Here is a 6,710-nt window from a genome sequence, read left to right on the forward strand (position 1 = left end):
TGCGTTCATCCTCACGTCTGTCACCTCATTGCCACAAGATGGCTGCTGCCCTACCAGACATCACGCCTGAGTTCAAGGCAGGGGAAAGAAGAAGGGCCTTGCCAGATGCATCTGTTCTTTTTTTTTTTTTTAGCAGGAAGGCAAACAGTCTCCCAAGAATCTCACTGGCCCCCTCTGCTGGCAGATTAAGCTCTGACCCACTGGCCAGAAGTGAGATGCACAGTTACTGGGAGCTGCAAGGTAGGCTGGAGAGATGGGAGGGGGATGGCCCCACCGCCTCTAACGAGTCCCGGTGTCTCTGGTGTCTCGCCTGGGGCTGGGCATTGATATCAGGGAAGAGCAGGGGCTGGGTGTCAGCATGCCTGCCTCATGCCCTGAGTATGGATGAGCTTCTGCCTAAGTTCTCAGCTCACGACCTGGCACTCAGAAACGTTCCCTATTATTCGTCACAAGCACGTTCTCTTCCTGTGCAAGGATTGATGGGCAAATGTCCACTCCCAGGACACCTTCAGGGGAGCTGGTGAGCCCCTGTTCTTCAGAGGAGGAAACACAGGTAGGCCAGGAAGGGCAGGGAGGCTGCTCATTCACTGGCCTCCAGTGGGACGTCCTGGGTCTCGCCTCGGGGCGGGGCGGGCTGGAGTTCCAGTCCACGATGCCCTTGAGCGCCTCAGAGGACTGGGGAAGGGGCCCAACTCCGCCTTGGGAACAGAGTCACAGAAGGTCAAGTGGGGAACGAGAGTCGAGCCCCTCGGTTTTTTTCACTCTCAGTTCCCCAATAGGATGAGGCAGTGGTGCCTGCCCCGCGGGGCTGGGAGCCTGGGACGGTGTGCGGTGTGTCCTCACTCACTGACCGCGCTGGGCAGCGCCCACTCACCACTCGGTCCTGTGGCCCCCCGGCCCTCCCCGTCCTGTCACTGTCCTCCCCCCAGTCGCCCCCAAAGGAGGGATGGGCCACTGAGAAGCACGTGTGGCAGCAGCATCCCCGGGGGACGTCTGTGCACTCCTCCGCCTGCGTCAGCAGCTGTGCCGAGCCGCGGCATGAGTGGTGGAGGTGAGCCACTGGCACTGGGGTAGCCTCATGGCGGTTTAGGGAAGCACAGCTGGAGGCTCATCCGCCTAAGCCTAAGCCGTGCCCTCATTTCCCGGCAGCGGAGGGGGGAGCACGGGGGCAGGAGGCAGAGGGCGCCAGGGGCCTCTGGTACCACGTGCTGGCAGGCTCACTTGGCCGTGACCACTGGCCTCTGGGTCCCTTGGTCTCTGTCCTTCTGGCTCACAGCCTTGACCTCTCCCCTCGTGGGGCCTCTGCCGGTGCCCCGGGGGAAGCCACATTCCGTGTAGCTTTGCCTGCGAGCCGTCCCCGGGCCCCTCCTCACTTTCCCCCGCTGCTTCCCCCCTCCCCATTTCTCTGCTCATTTTCTCTTCCTGTTTTGCCGTTTCTCGAGCCCCTGCCATGCACCAGCTCTGAGCGGGCTGGGGCTCAGGGCCACCAGGATGACGGTGGTTTCTACCCCTGGGGAAGCCCACAGGCTGCCGAGGAGGCAGACACTGGAGAACCTTCCGACCTGAGGGGAGTGTGGGTACCCAGGGCTGGAGCAGTGTGCCCCGGCCTGTGCCCCGGCTCTGTGCCCCGTGAAGGAGGACAAGTCTGACAGCAGCCTGAGAGTCCCCAGCACCGTGGGCCCCAGGTCCTAGGGGTAGAAAGTAGACTCTTCCTGGCCTGCATCTTCAGGGAGCTGTCAGAGGAGCATCCTAGATATGCCAAGGGTGTGGGAAAGGAGTGGGTCTCAGTTAGTGCTTTGGGCTGAAAGTAACAGAAAAACTTCTACTCAGCTGACTTAGATAATGACAATTCAGTATGTCACATAGGAAGTCTAGGTGGTTCCAGGGTTGATTAACACAGCAGCTGAAGGGTGTCACCAAAGATCCCATTTCCTCCATCTTTTTTCCCTGGAATCCTCAGTATTTGGGGCTGTCCTCAAGCTAGCTCCCCTCATGGTCACAGGATGGCTGCCACTGTTCCAGGCACTGCACTCAGATGTGGTAAGATCTCTGAGGAGAAGGGGGACTGATTTTACCTGTGCTTCTCTCATCCATGAGGACCCCTCCCTGTAGACATCACCTAGCAGACTCCTTCATTCTGCAGCGGCCGGACTGCACTCTATGTCCACGCCTGAAGGACATGCAGCCATGACCAGCTCGAACAAATCACAACTCCCCTCCTGGCTGTGGCCGGGCCCGCCTCCCCCAAGAATGTGGTGGCAGAAAGTGTCCCCCAAACCTGAGGCCTGCTGGCACCGGGGGTGGAGGGACGACCGTTGTGTGATCAACCAGCACGGTGGGCAGCGGGCCGTCTCCGGCCAGTGAACGTCCCCTTCGGGGTTTCAGGACGGTCTGGGCGCAGCCAGCGATGCCCCAGGCGCAGCCGGTCCGTGAGGAAGCTGCAGGGCATCAGTGGGCGGGGAGCGGCGTGGCCTCCGCCTGCCCGCGCTTCCCCGGCGCCCGCGCGGCTCGCTCCCCGAGGCCCGTCGGCCCTTTGTTCAGTCGTTTCCCTCCCAGCGAGGCCTTCCTGAGGCCCCGGCACAGGGCAGCCCTCACAGCACCTGCCGGAGGCATCCTCCTCAGCGCCTCTGCTGGACGTATGTCGTTCACTCGTCTCTCTTGCTAATTATCCATCTTCTTCTCGCAGGAGGAATTCTGTTCCCTTTGCCCGCTATTCCCAGCGCCTAGATCAGTACCGGCATACAGTAAGCGCTCAATGAATGCTCCTCCCTGGTGGCAGATCAGAACCCCCCAGGGAGCCTGCGGGAAAAGCAGGTTCCTAGGCCGCCTCCCAGGCCTGTGGATCCAGGTCTCGTGTTGCAGGCCCAGCACCTGGAGCCCCTCCTCGGCCGTCCTGCACAGATGTGGGAAAGTCACTCAGCAGAGGGAAGCGGGTGGTCAGCCGGGGACCAGGTTCTGCGCAGCCTTCCAGTGTGAGGACAAAGGTTCCCTGTACCGAGCACCTTCCGCCCCCAGCAGCGTCATCCAGTGCGACACAGGGGTGACTGCGCGGGGAGCGCAGGGCACGGGGACAAACAGTCACATGGTGGAGAGTCAAGAGTGACTAGAAACGGAAGATTCGACGTGTGGACGGCACAGGAGGAGGAGCGAAGACAGCCCTCGTGGGAGGAAGGGAGGTTTGTAACACGAGAGCCCTGACGTAAACTAAAAACATATGCCCAGGGCTTGGCGGGTTTCTTAAAACACAAAAAGCACTAATTGTAAGAGAAAAATTAATAACTTAGGCTTCATGAAGATTAAGAGCATTTGTAATTGTGTCAAAACGCACCATTAGAAGACTGAAAGGCATCGGCCCACTGAGAAGGTGTGGCTCTCTTTCCGGTAAGAGAGACTCCACGGGGACACATAGCGGATGAAGACAAATCCACACTGAAAAATGGGCTAGAAAGTGCTCAGGCGCGTCCCCAACACCACACGTGAGCGGCCAGGACCACACATGCAGCATCCGTGCTCCACACCTGGGGTCACCTGGGAAACACAGACTAGAGCACCAGACACTGTGCACCCCGCCAGAGGGGACCTGTTAGAACTGGCTGTGCTGCTGGCGGGGAGGGTCACACGGCATGACCTGCAGCCCATCGGGGGGCCTGCTTCCATGCGACCCCTCCGTCCACGGGGACAAGCCCAGACGTGCGCGAGGAGCTGTGCACAGCAATGTTCACGGCAGCCCTGGCCAGATGCCCTCGAAGGCCCATCCACAGGTCTGGCAGGTCAGAGGCTCTTGAGACCGATGCCTCAGACAAGAAGTGAGGGCAGAGCTGCGTGCAGGAGGCGGGTGGGAAAGCCACGGAGACCGCAGGCTGCGTTACCTATGCCTGTGAAATTCGGGAAAGGAATCTACCATGACAGGAGTCAGAAGCCTGGACTCTCCGGGGGCTGATTTTGGTGGAGGCCGGGCAGGACATGTTCTACAGCTCAGCCTGGCGTGGGTCACCACACGCGCCCAGACATGCACGTACAGGTGTGTGTAAGGCTCACTGAACCGTCCGCTGAAAAGTCTGCACAGTGGATGTGTACGTGTGACAGCTCCACGCAAATGAAATGCATTTACGCGCACAGAACAACACACACTTTGGAAGCACACATGCAAACAGCAGGGCACACGTCAGCTCAACAGAAGGGCTGCAGATTGTTGGTAAGGAAGGGACTGGACTCGGGGTCAGGACAGGCACAGGAAGAGATGACCAGAATGAGAAGCGCTCTTGTTCAAACCGATAATGGAGGGTCATATACACTAAGGCATATGACTAATTAGCCCAAGACGGACTGAGAGAGAAACTGTGAAAATAAAGGTCCCAGCTAAGAACTCCCGGCCACTGGTCAGCAGTGCTCACCTTGGTGTCTGAGAAGGAACACTTCTGTGTGAGTCACTCAGGCCACCAGTGACAACTCTTGGTCTGGGAGGGCCCCCTGATTTGTGGTGTTTCAGGAACATAGTGGTTTGGGTTGAACCGTGTCCCCCCAGACGTGTGTGCTGAAGTCCTAACCCCCAGGACCTGGGAACGTGACCTCATTTGGAGCTCGGGTCTTGCTGGAGCAGGGAGGGCCCTAATCCCACACGACAGGCGTCCTTACGAAGGGGACATTGGAGGCAGAGGCAGGTATCCCGTGTGAGGGTGAAGCAGAGCCGGTGCGATGCTTCTGAGCACCGAGGAGACCTGCCGATGGCCAGAAACCACGGGGGGTGAGCAGGGGCGCGGACCAGGCTCTTCCTCGCGGCCCCCAGAAGGAACCAGCCCTGCAGGCATTGTGGTCTGACTTCTGGCCTCCAGACCGCAGGACAATCCATCTCTGTTGTTTAAGCCTGTGGCGCTTTGCTCTGCGGCCCAGGGAACCCGGTGCAGGCGGGCCACCGGGGTCTGAATCCCTCCCTCTGGGTCCTGGACCCTCCCACCGAATGGGAGGAAATCAAGGAGGACGGCCCCGCTGCGCAGGAGGTGGCTTGAGTTGAAGGGTGGGGACACCCGGGCGTGGATTTTAGAAGGGGTGTGAGGTGACTGCGGGGCACCCCCCGGGGCAGCACGGGTCAAGGAGGCGTGGCAGGGCGATCAGGGCAGGTAGGCAGTTAGGAAGGATGCCAGGGGGCGGGTGAAGGGGGCCGGTGCATGCACACACGTGTGCATGCGTGCACGTGCACCCCTGTGCGTGTCTTGAGGAGACTGAGAAGTTACAGGGAAACACAGGGAGAGGCACCAGCAGGGAAACTGGTCCTCTGAGAACCCCGGGCCCCTTCCCTCCTGGGCTTGCTGGGAACCTTCCTTAATGCCTGTAAAAGGCTTTCAGACGCTGGAAGCAGCAACAGCAGCTTTATAAATAAACCCAGACTTCTGAAGGTTGACTAATGCCTGAGCCCTCGGGGGAGGGGAGTGTGGTGCGAGGCTGGGGGAGGGGCGGCAGAGGAGCTGAGGCTCGGGCCCTGGTCCTCGGAGACCATGAGGTGCACGGGGCCAGGTCAGGACTCCGCCCCAGGCCTGTGTCTGCAGCAGTAAAATCAAGGCTGGATCTTCATCTTCACGCTCCTCTACCATCGGCGCCTCTGGCCAAGGTCACAGCGTGCGCTGCAGCTCAGCTCCAAGAGGTTTGGGGGAAGCAGGCGGGGGCCACGTGGCCAGCCTGGCCCACAACAGTGACGTGGCCATTGGGACACTGGCTCCCTGAGGGAGGACCAGAAAAGGCACGCCACTTGCCCAGTGACCCCGCGGAGGCAACATGGATGGCAAAGCCACTCGGTGTCCTTCGAAGACCCCTGTCCTGGGCGCGGAGGCAGAGGAAGCGGTGGCCATTTCACACCCTGCAGCACCCTGGCCGGCCTTCCCTGAACTTACATCTTAACCAGAAAGGAAGGACCTCAAAGGACAAAGGAAGCTGGCTGTCAGGGCTGAAAGAGGCCACGTTCAGTTCAAACCCTTCGATGACAAGGAGGCTGTGGCTGGGGCCTGGCTTACGTTCCTCACGGCAGACGTGCCCTGGAGCCAGGCCCCAAGGTGCCGCTCGCCCACAGCCCGACGTCCTTCGGGCCGAGTCCAGGCCGGTGCTCGCTGCATGGCCGAGCCGGGGGCTCCTGCGTGGCTTGGGTACACGGGGACTCGGGCGGGGACGCAGGTGGGGACCACCCTTCCCGTGGGCCCAGGATGCCCGCATCCGGGCCTCTGGCCGGCGCGGTTACTAACAGCTCATGCTCAGAACAGCCTGGTTTGGGTGACTGCTACGTGGTCACCCTGCTGACGGGCACCTGGGTGGCACGAGGATGAGGCCGAAGGCCCAGGACCCTTGGCCTCAGGTCGGAAAGGACCTTTGTCCAGCGCAAAAGCCGTCCCAGAGGCTCTGGGCTTCAGCTGATGTCGTGCTGAGTGGAGAGGTTCACTCTCCCCCGGGGCGGGGTGTGAGGGAGAGAAGGGAGGTGCCCCAGGGCCTGTGAGAAAAGGGCCCGCACCCCAAGTCAGGGGCGCTCCCCACCGGGCCAACTCTCGTGCACACAACGGCCACAGCGGCGCCTGGGTCTCGGGGTTTCTGGGCCTGGAACAGCAAAGAGCTCCCCAGGGTGAGCCGTTACCTTCTGTTAGCAAGTCCACCACCCCGTGTCTTCTCGCTGGGGACACGGACATGCAGAGCGGGGAGAAGTCGTGTAGCCGGTCTCCTGGGCCCTGCTC

This window comes from Hyperoodon ampullatus (assembly GCF_949752795.1).
Source record: "Hyperoodon ampullatus genome assembly, chromosome: 11".
Taxonomy (NCBI): domain Eukaryota; kingdom Metazoa; phylum Chordata; class Mammalia; order Artiodactyla; family Ziphiidae; genus Hyperoodon; species Hyperoodon ampullatus.